Here is a 15,895-nt window from a genome sequence, read left to right on the forward strand (position 1 = left end):
GCTGTTCATCTGGAAAGCAAAAGCAACAACCCTCCGACAATTCCCACTACTGTTCAAGTTCTGTTATTTAAAGTATGGGTTCTCAATCTGCACCAGATCGTCCATTTATGGTCTGTCCACCGATCCATTAATTGTAAAAAAAATTCTACATGGATGACATTAGCGTTTCAACCTTCGTATAAAAAATACATGAAAGTTGCAGAATCATTGGATTCGTAGAATCACAGAAAATTGTTCCTCCTTGTCGTAAGAAATTAATTACCATATCTCTTTGCAAGATTTTTACCATTCTAGAGGATGAATTTCGATAATGCCGTGATGGTGTGAAACTGTTGGCATGCCTTATTTAAGGGAGAAATTATATAATATCACTGTAATTTCATGTCAATATTTAATATGAGATAATAAAATTTAGACACATAATTAAATATATGATTATTAATTTTTTTTAAAATAAATTGTAAGTAGTTATAGATTTCGAGACTCAATCATATATATATATATATATTCACTCATTGAGACCTACATATGTACACATATCTACTGACTATTGAATTATCATTTCATGTATGAAATTTTATATGAAATCACTGTTTTATTATATAATTTCTCTATTTAAGGCCATATGAAGCTATTAAATTAACTTAAAGAATTAGTCAAAATTCAAAAAGATATGGTAGTAAATGTTGGACACTAAAAGAGTTATATGCGTTTAAAATAAGAGTTGCAGAGATGAGAATGTTAAGGTGGATGAGTAAATATACTATACTAGATAAAGTCCGTAATGAGAATATTAGAGAAAAAGTATGAGTGGTGCCATTGAGGATAAGTTGAGAGAAGGAGATTGAGGTGGTTTAGTCATGTGAAGTGTACATATATAGATGCTCCAATTAGACAAGTAGAGCATATTAGGTTCGAGGATAAAAAAAAAAAAATGGGTAGACCTAAATTGGCTTAGAGGAGAATAGTACAACATGACCTATAAATATTACACATTTCTGAGGATTTAACCCAAAATCGTTTAGAGTGGAGAAAGTGAATCCATATAGCCGACCCCAAATTTTTAAGATAAAAGTTGAGTTGAGTTGAGTTGAGTTTATTAAGTAGATTTTTATGCAAATCTATTATAATTTTAATTTTTTATTGAAACTTCTGATATAAAAGCCATCCTTAACAAAAATTTGTGTTCCTCATTACATAATAGTTTATACACATCTATGTTCCTCATTATTGAGGTAATTTCAAATGATCAATGGGATATTTAATGACTCCATTTATAAAACCATAAATTGGGTACTAAATGTTCATCACTAAAACTAGGCTGGGGATACAAGAAGGTGGTATTTGTCTGCTAACAATAGGAACTAAATAATAGCTAGGTTACAAGAAGTTCCATCCAGTGTAATGGAAACCCCAACAACAGTTCAAAGAAAGCAACATGGCAAATGTTTTTATGCCTAAGTGTGTACGTTCAGCGATAAGGCCAGACCATCATCAGTACAGAAAGCTAACAGCATGTGGGAGCTATAAATCAAGCAAAAGGGACATGTCCATATGTACTCAATATGTTATCATGTTTCTTGCTGCTCAATTGAAGGCTTTCATCTGCACTGAACTGTTAATTGGTAATGGCCTTTAATGGGTCAAAAATAAGAAGTAGTTTCAGTGTTGGAAAATCTTATAGTTGATTGATTTGACATTATTATTATTATTATTATTATTATTATTATTAGTCTTTTCATGATGTTGATAGGAACCCTCTTGCTCATTACTTAGCCATTCCTTGCTTTGCCTCCCTTTTTATGGTTTTTATATATATATATATATTTTTTTTTTCAATAAATGGGTTTAGACTTTGGACTTAAGAAAAGAGGAACAAACCACATGGCTTGATTCCCCCAACAGCCTGTTTAAGCTTTGAAATGGGATTTCTTATTTAAAAATTAAAATGAAAAACAAAATGCAAGTTAAAATTAAAACAGTGATATAACATGCTTAAAATTTAATTAAAATTCCCCACCATCCAATTATCATGCTTCAGCAATTGTGGTGACAGATCATTTTGCTACTTAGATTAATTCATTTGGGCAGTTTTTAATTAATCATTCATTCACATTTCTCTTAATCATAATTGACACAAGGAATGCCTCCCTTGTCATTGAAGATTATATACAAGTTCCAATTAGCATAGAAATGAGCTATGAAACTTAAGCTGCTATGCATTGTTAAATAGTTCTTGTTAAATCATAATAATGAAGAAAAGGACAAGAGTATCCCTGGTGGGATTCTGGGTAAAAAGGAAGCATTCTCTGCAGGGTGACAAGTTGAAAAGAAAAAATATTTTCTGAAATTAATTATTATTAAAATTTTTTTTTTTGGAAGTAAAAGTCAGCGGAAAGAGTGAGTTGACTTGGGATAAGGAAAATCTATGTCAACCCACCATACAAAGTTACACCCACCAATGCCCACTTGTCTTTTTTTTTTTTTTTTTTTAAGTCCAAACAAGTCTCATTGTTAAGCAACATAATGGGCTAATTAATGAATTTTTGCATTACCCATTAGCGCTCCTAATCTTTGATGCAAAGTTATACTAGCGTTGATGTATATTAATTATTATTTATGTCAAAATATGTGATTTTCAAAATAAATTATGATAAATAAAATAATGAGACCTACAACAAATTGGTAACAAAATTGAGAAAAATAATATTTTTCTTTTTTTAGTCTAGAATATGAATTTATCTTTAAATTAATTAATTAATTGAAAAGATTTATTATATTATAGGCCTCTTAATTTTTTTTAAATAAATAATAGGTGCAAAACATAGAAGAACGATAATTAACTCTAATCACAGGCTCAGAAGACCCAACAACAATATTGGGTAATAATTTCAAAAATGAAAAGGCATTCAAAAATTAAAACATGATTATGATGTTTGATTGTTAAGAGCAAATGGAGTTAACTATTGAGTTATTTAACTAAACAATTATAAATTGTTGATGACAATATTGTCCTTAAATTAAATATAACATAGTTTAATGATAATAGAAGCAAAACAAGCCCCATGTTTTTTTGTATCCCAAACATTTTGCTCAACACACTAGATGTAAATGTTGATTTGGGGATTTAGCCCACCAACCCTCTCCCTTCAAAGCTCTTCCTCCCCCTTTTAGGGCAATTATAAAATGTGCAAGAATGAGTTGTATTGCTTTTTGGCCCTATTGGGAAACAATAGCTTGTTTGGTTGAACATACAAGGAAATGTGTTTTTCCTTGTTTAAAAAATGGATTATACAATAATTAAATCATTGGATACCAAACATATTTGTGTTACTTTGTTTTGGTGTTGAGTCTTATTTTTGGTGTTTTTGAATTGCTATGCTATATCTAGCCTAATTATGTTCAAATCAATCATGATTTGTTTTTTCAAAGTAAAGAAAATCTATTCACAATTATGAGACCCAACTTCCATTTTTTTTTTTAAATTTGTGCTTGCCTTAATCTAAAATTGTTTGGTATTGAAAATGCAAAATTTTTATTTGGTGTATTAAAAATTCTTAGAAAGAGAAATGATTATCACCATTTGAAATTTTAATCTTTTATATTATTATAAAGGCCTAATAAAAAATTTAAATAATTACAGATATTAATAATTTAATTCAATCTTGATAAAATTAATTAAATTTTTTAAATTGTTAAAATATTATTAAATTTTCGTTAATTGAATTTTGAGCTCTATCTTTCAAGTTGTTTGTAGCCATCATTAAAATTTAACTTTATTGCATTCAACAATTCCTTCACAGATTTATTATGACAATTATTGAGTATCAAATAGTAATAAAATTTAATAATAATAAGAAAAGATATTGTGCGACTAAAATAATTCCATTTGACTAAATATCTAAAAATTTTGATGCAGATATCAAAATAATTCGTGACAAAAAAAAAAAGTTTAAAAGTAGTCGATGGCAATGTGAAGGTTGGATCAGTTAAAAAATAAGGTAGAAGATAGTACAAAATTACAACAACTTTTCAAAATTTTAAAAATATGAATAAAATTTGTTGTCCCAAAAATAGTCCAAGAGGGGGGTGAATTGGACTTTAACAATTTTTCGGCCCTTGCTTGTAGCCTAATGAAAAATTGTGGCTATGTTCAACTAAGTGTTTCTCTATATGTAATGAAAATAATATGAGCTTCAACAATGTGTTCCTAAGATGCAATTTAACCCTCAATCAATGTATATGGCAATATCTAACAAGGCATGCACCATACAATATACAATTGATTTCTCAAATCACTTAATATGTCCACAAATTTATCAACTCAATCTATTTAACCAACATTCAATATCATGTATATGAAGAAAAATTTAAAATTGCACATAAGTAAAAAGGGTAAAGGATAGAGAGATCAAACACAAGGATTTTTATAGTGGTTCGGCTTAACTAGCCTACATCCACTCTCTCAAAGAACCCTCTTTGAGTCTTCTCTCCACTATTTGCTCTTTTGAAGGCAAGAGACCAAAAGCCCTTTACAATTTCTCAACACCAAGCTTTTACACCAAGGTAGCTTGAAACCTTCTCAAGTGCAATTACAAGCACTAACTCTCCCAAGCTTCAATAGGTGCTTGTACAACCTCTCTTGAATGCAATTCAATGTTTCAACACTCACTCTTACTCAATACAAATCAAACTATAAAGAAGAGATGAGTTGATTTGCCAATGGAAACTCAAAATCTTTAAAGCTCTTGAATGAAAGCAATAAATGAAAAATCAATGTTGGAGTTCAAATGTAAGCTTTCATTAAGTGTAAATGAAGTGAAGGAGGTGTATTTATAGTCTCAAATCATTTTAGACCGTTTGAAACCCTTTTGGAACGTTATACACACTGCCCAAGACAAAATAGCCGTTATTTTATCCTTTTGTGCGAAGTTGAGCAGCTCTGATAAATTAGCAAACTAATGAAATTTTAGTAGCAGTCAGTAAACTGGTTAGTAAACTAATTTTTTTAGCAAACACATTAGCAAACCGAAAATTTTAGCAAACCATTTAGGAAACTAAGTCAACAGCTGCATGTCTCAACTTGCAATGCAAAATGATTTAGACCTTTAAAAAATGTTTCAATAGTTGTGTTCAAGGTCATGATGAGAAAAAGTAATCAGAAAATAAATTTTCACTTTTGAGCTCCATATGACTAAATTCTCATCCATTCTTTTTCACACAAGACATAAGACTCTAACACTATGCTTTTCATACCTTTGCTTTGAGTCTTGATTTCCATAGCCTTTTTCTCATTTTTGGATTTGTCTTGAAATACCTTTGAGTATCCATTCTCCTTAGATACAACTTCAAAGGTTCTTTATGCATAAGACAAAGAATCTACACATCACTTTAAGGTTAGGTTAGATAGATTCTCTTTGAGTTTTGTTATCATCAAAATCAATGCTCATTTTGAGCTACACGGGGTCAACAATCTCCCCCTTTTTGATGATGACAAAACTCAACTGAATCAACAGTCAAAAATAAAAGTGTGTGAGAATTTATGTGAGTATGTAAATCCAAGTATAGTATACCGAAAATGCTCCCCCTAAATATATGCATATAAAATCCAAGAAATCCATTTTCTGTACATAAGCTCCCCCTGAATTTATGCTATAAAACATATTCACACTTCACACAAGTATATCCAGCAACACAAGTATCATCACATATATATATCACCACACTTCACAAGTATATATGTCAACACATTTCCATACAAGTATATATATCAACACATTTCCATATTTTCATGTTCATCAACACATATTCACATATCCATAACCATTCTCCCCCTTTTTGTCATCAATCAAAAAGGAAACAGGAGAAAGTACCCAAAAAGAATCATGTGAGCCAAAATGTAAATGCAGTAAGATAGACAGTAGGAAACTAAAAACCAATATCAGCAAACAGACTAGTAAACTAAATATGCAACCAGTAAACTAAAAATCCAGATGAGATGCTATTTAAGTCTTTTACTCCTGCGAGTGGATTTTGAGTTCACCATTTTCTTCCTAGGCAGTTTAATAACAGGGACCGGAGGTGCTTGGTCAGCCACTTGATCATCTTTCTCGGCCTCATCGTCTTCAGAAGGTGGTTGAAGAGCAGCAGCGAGGATCTGGTATGGATTTGACACGGTTGACTTGTACCTTTTCTTACCTTTCTTTGCTGCAGGGGCAGCAACTGCAGATAGCTGAGTTTGAGCACTAGCTTGGTGATCTTTTAAAGAAGGTTCCTGGTGTTGCGTAGGAGCAGCAGCTGGCTCAACTGGTGGAGCAGGTGGAGGTTCAACAACTTGTTCAGATTCTAGAACCTTTTCACCTTCCTTTGGTAACTCACTTTCAGCTTCTACAACCTTGTTACCATCAAGTTCAGTAGGTACATCAGCTGTAGGACCAATTTCAGGTTCAAGAACCTGGTCACTAGCATGCTCATCATGGGCATCCACTACAGGTTCAAGTTCAGCTTCAGCAACTTGACCACTTTCACATGCCATATCAGCAGGAGACTCTTCAACTTTGTTGCTTTCTTCCTTATCAGCAGAAACCTGAGTAGCAGCCTCAACTTTAGTTGGAACTCCAATTTCCTTGGCTCTTTGAAGAGCCATAATCACTTCTTTAACTCCTCATTTTGAGTGAGCAGTGACTCACTTTATAGTCAACCACATCCACAAATTTTACGAGAATGTCAAGGTAATTATTAGTTGAACTAAAAAGTTCATTAACAAGAGCTTTTATCCCTTGAATTTCATTCAAAACTTCACTAGCAGAACCAGAATCAACTTTAGCAGAGGAGGAACCACCCTTTTCAAATCTTGTCTTTCTCCCATCAGTGTCTGAATGTATTTCTCTAAGCACTATCAAGTCAGCCCTAGAGCTTTCCTTAGTGACATTCACCTTTAGCTCTTTAAACACAGCAGTTAACAAATGTGCATAAGGCAGTTTTCCAATCCCATAGGCTTTGCACATGTTTTTGAAAATTAAGTAAGCTAAATTCAACCTAACTTTATTCACAATGTGCCACATAATACACATGTCCAAGTGACTCAAATAGCCATAACTGCCAGATTTCGGACAGAACACATAGTTCACCATACTGTGAATAATTTTGATATGCTGGAGGGCTTTGGTACTGGTGGATTTCTCATTTTTGGCAGTGTTAGCAGGGAACACCTCATTTTCAAACTCAACCAGATTGAATCCTGCTACTCTAGCAACATCCTTATGTGTGGAAATTCTATTTCCATCATTGGGCAATTTTAAAGCCGTGGCTATCAGTTCAACAGAAACACTATATGTATTTGTATTCAAAATTACTTCAAATCGATCCTCATCATCAACAGTTCTCATGGTTCTATAAAACTCTTGAACAAGCCTAGGGTAGTACTCATTCGCACATTCACATACATCCAACCATCCTTGAAACTCAAAAAGCTCTTTAAATTGAAAGTTTACCTGATTAAAGTTCTCCCATTTGATGAATTTGCAATCCAACAGTGCTTTATCCACTGAACCCGAAAGTTTTTCGATACCCATTTTTCTTTTGGCATCCATCCCTTGCTTCTGTACTGTCTTTTTCTTTTCTGGCATCGATTTAGGGGATTCGACACCCTTGGACGAGTGAGAAGACTCACTAGCTGATTTTGATTTCGGCACGTTTTGCTTTCCTTTCATTTTCTTCCGCAATGCCGCGACAGGAACATCGTCGGAGGCTGACGAGGAAGATGAAGCAGCTGCAACAACAGGGGATTTTCGTTTGGTGCGAGCCATTAAAACAAAAATGAAATCGGGTAATGGTGGTTCGGTGAGTGAAGAGAGGAAGAGGAAAGGAAAGTCGAGATATTTGGTGTGTTTGGGTATGGTTTGCCGGAGAGAGAGAATGGGTGAGTTTTGGGAGGCATCGGAAATCGAAACAGAGGAGAGAGAGAAAGTGTGGAGGTTTCGTGTGGCAGAGGGTTTAAGTCCTCTTGAGTCCCGCGCTTTTCATTTTCACTGTACTTTCTACTGAACCTGTTTTTCCCTTTTTTTTTTTTTTTACTTTATTTTGCATTTCAAACAAGTCTACCTATACCTATATGCACAAATAAACATTTCTACATGTCTGACACATTACTGAGAGTATGATATCAAATGTGGAAAGATAAATGCATTGGTGAACACGTAGAAAACTTCAAGAACAATCACCTTTTGATTTGAAATTTGAACAGTACACGATATAGCAAACTAATTTTAGTCAAGCAATATTAGCATACAACACAGTAAACTAATTTTACGAGTACACAAACAAGTTAGCTAATATCTTCAGAAATTTCTTAGCAAACTTTATATCACAGCAGATCACACATGCATTAAACAAGATGCAAAACATGAAATTTTTATGACTTAAATTTTAAGCAAGTGGTTCACACATACCAATTTCCCTTCTAATTCTACAAAAAGTTTCTTCATTAAGAGGTTTTGTAAAAATGTCAGCAAGTTGATTTTCAGAGGCAACAAACTCTATTTTGATATTTCCATTTTGAACATGATCTCTAATAAAATGATGTCTAATCTCAATATGTTTAGTTCTTGAATGTTGGACTAGATTTTTGACCAAGTTTATGGCACTTGTGTTGTCACACCTAATTGGAACAAGATTATATTTTAAACCAAAATCTTCCAATTGTTGTTTCATCCATAAAATTTGAGCAACACAACTACCAGCAGCTATATATTCTGCCTCAGCTGTAGATAAAGCTACTGAAGTTTGTTTCTTACTGTGCCAAGAAACTAGTGCAAGACCAAGAAATTGACAAGTACCTAAAGTACTTTTTCTATCCAGTCTACTTTCAGCAAAATCAGAGTCACTATAGCCAACAAGATTAAATGATTCACACTTTGAATACCATAAACCAATTGATTGTGAGCCAATGAGATATCTAAAAATCCTTTTAACTGCACTTAGATGAGATTCTTTTAGACATCATTGAAATCTTGCACACAAGCAAACACTAAAGTGTATGTCTGGCCTAGATGCAGTAAGATACAAAAGAGAGCCAATCATACCTCTATAAAGCTTGGTATCTACTTCTTTACCTTTTTCATCATCCCATTTTAATTGTTGAACTCATAGGAGTGCCCATGCTCTTCAAATCTTCCATTTTAAATTTCTTTAGCATATCCTTGATGTACTTTGATTGATTTATGAAGATGCCATCTTTCATTTGCTTAATTTGAAGTCCAAGGAAGAATGTGAGCTCACCCATCATGCTCATTTCAAATTCATTCTGCATAATCTTAGAAAATTTCTTGCAAAGAGATTCGTTAGTAGCACCAAAAATTATATCATCAACATAAATTTGCACAATGAGCATATCATTATGATGCTTCTTAACAAAAAATGTTTTATCCACTTTGCCTCTTTGAAAATCATTTTGTAAAAGAAATTTGCTAAGCCTTTCATACCATGCTCTAGGAGCTTGTTTTAAACCATATAAGGCTTTAGTAAGTTTATAAATATGATTTGGATGCTTATGATTTTCAAAGCCTGGAGGTTGTGCAACATATACTTCCTCATCAATATAACCATTTAAAAATGCACTCTTGACATCCATTTGATAAAGCATAAAATCCTTGAAACATGCAAAGGCACACAACATTCTAATAGCTTCAATTCTAGCAACAGGAGCAAAGGTTTCATCGAAATCAATCCCTTCCTCTTGGTTGTAGCCTTGAGCCACTAGTCTAGCTTTGTTTATAACAACATTGCCTTTTTCATCCATTTTGTTTCTAAAAACCCATTTAGTACTAATAATTGAATGATCTTTTGGTCTAGGCACTAAATTCCAAACTTTATTTCTCTCAAATTGATTTAGTTCTTCTTGCATGGCAAGAATCCAACTTTCATCATTTTGAGCATCTTCAAAACATTTAGGTTCAATTTGTGAAACAAAAGCAACATTACCAAAATATCTTCTCAATTGTGCTCTAGTCATCATCCTTTGAGATGGATCATCAATAATATCTTCTTGAGGATGGTTTCTATGGAATCTCCATTCTTTAGGTAAATCTTCATGTTGGTGCTCATTTACTTGTAGTTCTTCCAAGTTTGTCATTTCTTCATTAATTTGATCTTCATTGGCATCATGGACATCTATTGTAGTTTCTCCTTGAGTTTCCTCATCTTTGTCATCAACTTGTTCCATTTCTTGACTTGATATTATATTTTCTTTTTTAAAAACCTGCTCATTATTATCATCACAAGCATTTTTCCTTCTAATAGAAGGGTTAGTCTCATCAAACAAAACATGAATAGTTTCCTCAATAACCAAAGTTCTTCTATTGAACACTCTATAGGCTTTACTCTTTGTTGAATATCCAAGAAAGATTCCTTCATCGGATTTAGCATTAAATTTCTTTAAGTTATCCTTCTTGTTATTTAAAATATAGCACTTACAACCAAATGCTTTGAAATATGAGATATTTGGTTTCCTTCCTTTCCATAGCTCATAGGGGGTCTTTTTCAAAATTGGTCTAATCAAAACTCTATTCAACACATAGCAAGATGTATTAACAGCTTCAGCCCACAAGTATTTTGGCAAATTATTTTCACTCAACATAGTTCTAGTCATTTCTTGCAAAGTCCTATTTTTCCTTTCCACTACCCCATTTTGTTGTGGTGTTCTAGGAGCTGAAAAATTATGATTAATTCCATGTTTATCACAATATTTCTCAAACAAATGATTTTCAAATTCAGTTCCATGGTCACTTCTTATAGATGAGATGCAAAAGCCTTTTTCATTTTGAACCATTTTACTAAACGAGATGAATTTTTCAAAAGTTTCATCTTTGTGAGCAAGGAAAAATGTCCATGTATATCTTGAATAGTCATCAACAATAACTAAAGCATATGATTTTCCACCAAGACTAGTAGGAGTTACAGGTCCAAACAAATCAAGATGAAGCAATTCTAATGGCCTAGTGGTAGACACAATATTCTTAGATTTAAAAGATGCTCTAGTATGCTTTCCTAGTGCACATGCTCTACATTGAAATTCATTTTCATAATTAATCTTAGGAAGACCATTAACAAGTTCTTTCTTAGACAATTTTGAGAGTGTATGCATGCTTGCATGATCTAGTCTTCTATGCCACAAATAACTAGAGTTATCAAGAGATACTAGACATGTACCATGATTAGTTTCAAAATTGTTCATGTCAAGCAAGTAAACATTATTTGATCTATTGGCAATGAACAATGTGTCATTATCTAAACTATTGATTGTACATAGAGAAGAAGTAAACTTTACCTCAAAACCTTTATCACAAAGTTGGCTTACGCTTAGCAAGTTGTATTTTAGTCCTTCAACGAGCGATACATCTTCAATACAAGGTTTGGTGACAATTGTGCCATTTCCAATTATTTTTCCTTTCCCTTTGTCTCCAAATTTTACATATCCTCCATCTTTCATTGCAATTTCTGAAAACTTGTCCTTTTCACCAGTCATGTGCTTTGAACAACCACTATCTATATACCATTTATCACTTTCCTTCATCCCTTTGCAACAAACCTGAAATTTAATCATTTAGCTTTAGGTACCCAAGCAACTTTGGGTCCTTGGGGGTTAGTGACCTTAGGTAAGGTTCCCTTTGGTAACCATACCTTCTTTACCTTAAAATGACCTTTCCTAAGTGCACAAGAGCTAATCATATGACCTCTTTTGTTGCAATAATAACATGTAACATTAGACAAGGAAGATGTAGATGCTTTAATGAAATGATTCTTGTACTTGTCATAGTTCATGAAACCATCAAAACCAATTCCATATTTCTCATTTGAAATTCTTTGGTTTCCAAGAAGTACATCTAGAGTTTCTTTTCCTTTTGTAAATTTTGCCAAATCATTTGTCAAAGACTCTACTTTAGTTTCAAGAACTTTATTTTTCTCAATGAGCATTTCACAAGTATCTTTTGAGATTTTCAACTCTAAATCTAGTTCTTTAAACATGGCAATTTGTCCTTTGTAAAATTCATTTTCTTTATACACATTGGACATGGCAATATTTTGTGATCTCAATGATTCAATCTCTAAATTCATTTTAGTGCACTTTCTTTTGTAATTTCTATACTCATCATATACTCTAGCAAATGCAAGTTCAAGTTCTTCTACATTAGGAGATTCATAAGAGTTTACCTCATTGTCACTTTCTTCTTCCTTTTGTGAACTTTCGACTTTCTCTTCAAGTGCCATCATACAAAGAAGAGCAGCCTCCTTGTCACTTGATTCATCATTTGAAGATTCTTCACTGTTGCTCCATACTACTTTCATAGCTTTCTTGCTCCTATCTTCTTTTCCTTTCTTCTTTTTGAGCAATGGGCATTTGGGCTTGATATGTCCAGGTTTGTGACACTCATAACATACAATTTCTTCTTTTGAATCTCTGAAGTGTTTATCCTTGGGAGTATACTTTTTCAAGAATTTCTTGTATTTGCTTCCTCCTTTCTTGAAAGCTCTTTTAAATTTTCTTGCAAGCATAGCCATTTCATCATCATCTTCACTCGAAGCACTTGAGTTGTCACTTGAGTCAACTTTGAATGCAACTCCTTTCTTCTTATCTTCATCCTTATTTGACTTGAGAGCAATGCTTTTCTTCTTCTTTTGCTCATTTTCAACTTCATCTTTCTTGTATACCATCTCATGTGCAATGAGAGAACCAATGAGTTCATCATAGGTGAATGTTTTGAAATCTTTGGTATCTTGGATAATCATTGTCTTTGCTTCCCAAGACTTTGGAAGTGATCTAAGAATTTTCTTCACAAGTTCAGCTTCCTCAAATCTTTTACCGAGCGCTTTGAGAAGATTTACAAGATCAGTAAACCTTGTACTCATATCCGCAATTGATTCTCCTGGCCTCATTTCAAACAGCTCATAATCTCGAATAAGAAGGTTTGCTTTGGACTCTTTAACAACATCAGTTCCTTCATAAGTCACTTCAAGCTTATCCCAAATTTCCTTAGCAGATTGACATCCTGAAACACGATTGTATTCATTAAGGTCAAGTGAACAATGCAAAATATTAATAGCTTTAGCATTTATAGAAATTTTCTTCCAATCATTGTCATCATATTCATCTTCAAGTTTTGGAACCTTTGTAGTTCCTGGACCATTCTTTTGAGGAACATGTGGACCATTTTTAATAATTCTCCATGCATCAATATCTATAGATTGTATGAAATTTCTCATTCTTACTTTCTAAAATAAATAATTAGTGCCATTGAAAAGTGGTGGTCTAGTGATTGAGTAGCCTTCAACTAAAGGTGCAGGTATACCGGCAGTATTACTAGATGAACTAGCCATTATGGATCACTCTAAGGTTGTAATACCCTAAGCAAGATAATCAGGCTCTGATACCAATTTATTGTCCCAAAAATAGTCCAAGAGGGGGGTGAATTGGACTTTAACAATTTTTCGGCCCTTGCTTGTAGCCTAATGAAAAATTGTGGCTATGTTCAACTAAGTGTTTCTCTATATGTAATGAAAATAATATGAGCTTCAACAATGTGTTCCTAAGATGCAATTTAACCCTCAATCAATGTATATGGCAATATCTAACAAGGCATGCACCATACAATATACAATTGATTTCTCAAATCACTTAATATGTCCACAAATTTATCAACTCAATCTATTTAACCAACATTCAATATCATGTATATGAAGAAAAATTTAAAATTGCACATAAGTAAAAAGGGTAAAGGATAAAGAGATCAAACACAAGGATTTTTATAGTGGTTCGGCTTAACTAGCCTACATCCACTCTCTCAAAGAACCCTCTTTGAGTCTTCTCTCCACTATTTGCTCTTTTGAAGGCAAGAGACCAAAAGCCCTTTACAATTTCTCAACACCAAGCTTTTACACCAAGGTAGCTTGAAACCTTCTCAAGTGCAATTACAAGCACTAACTCTCCCAAGCTTCAATAGGTGCTTGTACAACCTCTCTTGAATGCAATTCAATGTTTCAACACTCACTCTTACTCAATACAAATCAAACTATAAAGAAGAGATGAGTTGATTTGCCAATGGAAGCTCAAAATCTTTAAAGCTCTTGAATGAAAGCAATAACTGAAAAATCAATGTTGGAGTTCAAATGTAAGCTTTCATTAAGTGTAAATGAAGTGAAGGAGGTGTATTTATAGTCTCAAATCATTTTAGACCGTTTGAAACCCTTTTGGAACGTTATACACACCGCCCAAGACAAAATAGCCGTTATTTTGTCCTTTTGTGCGAAGTTGAGCAGCTCTGATAAATTAGCGAACTAATGAAATTTTAGTAGCAGTCAGTAAACTGGTTAGTAAACTAATGTTTTTAGCAAACACATTAGCAAACCGAAAATTTTAGCAAACCAGTTAGGAAACTAAGTCAACAGCTGCATGTCTCAACTTGCAATGCAAAATGATTTAGACCTTTAAAAAATGTTTCAATAGTTGTGTTCAAGGTCATGATGAGAAAAAGTAATCAGAAAATAAATTTTCACTTTTGAGCTCCATATGACTAAATTCTCATCCATTCTTTTTCACACAAGACCTAAGACTCTAACACTATGCTTTTCATACCTTTGCTTTGAGTCTTGATTTCCATAGCCTTTTTCTCATTTTTGGATTTGTCTTGAAATACCTTTGAGTATCCATTCTCCTTAGATACAACTTCAAAGGTTCTTTATACATAAGACAAAGAATCTACACATCACTTTAAGGTTAAGTTAGATAGATTCTCTTTGAGTTTTGTTATCATCAAAATCAATGCTCATTTTGAGCTACACGGGGTCAACAAAATTTTTGTAAAATTTAAAAATTTAGCCAATTATATCAATATCTAAACATTTTGATTATATTGCAAAAACACAAAGTTTTGATTTATTTTTGTGATTAGGTCTGTTATAAAATATGCATCAATCATCAATTAATTTATGAAATAATAATTATTTTTTCCACTCATAACCTTTCATTTGATTATACATTGAATTGGGAAATGTCTTTAAATTTTACATTGGTGATATATTAATATGTATTGAAAAAGGCAAAATTTGAATTTCAATCACAAGAAAATGAAAGGTAAAAAAAATTGAAAGAATGAGAGAAAGGGCAAAAGAAAACAAAACAAAGTTAAAGTTGTAGGTGTGGGCATGGAAATAAAGAGGAGTTCCAAAGAGCACATGATTAAAGTATGTGATGATTAAGCATAGAAAACAACACAATGTGTTGTTTTTACTTTTTTCTCATGTCTGTTTTTGTTCTTTTGCTTTCTATTTGTGTTGACAGTCCAATTCTCTAAGTCTTAAGGCTTTAGGCTTCTCTTCCTAAGCTCTGCACATACTCTATTGAATGGTAACTATAAAATGCCAAACCTCTCCCTCATGATTATATAACATAAATAATTCATACATTAAACTATCAGAAATGAGGCATTCTTTACCTACAAAGGGAAAGAGGGAAGGTCCTATAAGAGCAAAGATTTATAAGGCTCTCCATCTTTCTTCGGATTTGGATGAAATAAATGTTAGAGAAGAGAGAACACCAACACCACCTGCCTTTTTACCATCGAATGTGGTGGTCTGGTAGGTCTTTAATATCAATTTGATGATTAAATATTATCTATGTTTGAATGAAAATGTCAATTGACTTAAATTGTACTCACTTTCGATATTTTCAAATCATTCTTAAGTTCAGTGATAGATTTCTATGGAATGGGTTAAATTATGGACAATCAACGTGATGATTAAATATTATCTCTACTTAAATGAAGATGATTAGCTTAAATTGTACTGACTTTTGACACTTTTCAATAATTCTAAGTTCAATAGTAGATTCATATGAAATAGA

This window comes from Hevea brasiliensis, chromosome 4, assembly GCF_030052815.1.
Source record: "Hevea brasiliensis isolate MT/VB/25A 57/8 chromosome 4, ASM3005281v1, whole genome shotgun sequence".
Lineage (NCBI taxonomy): Eukaryota > Viridiplantae > Streptophyta > Magnoliopsida > Malpighiales > Euphorbiaceae > Hevea > Hevea brasiliensis.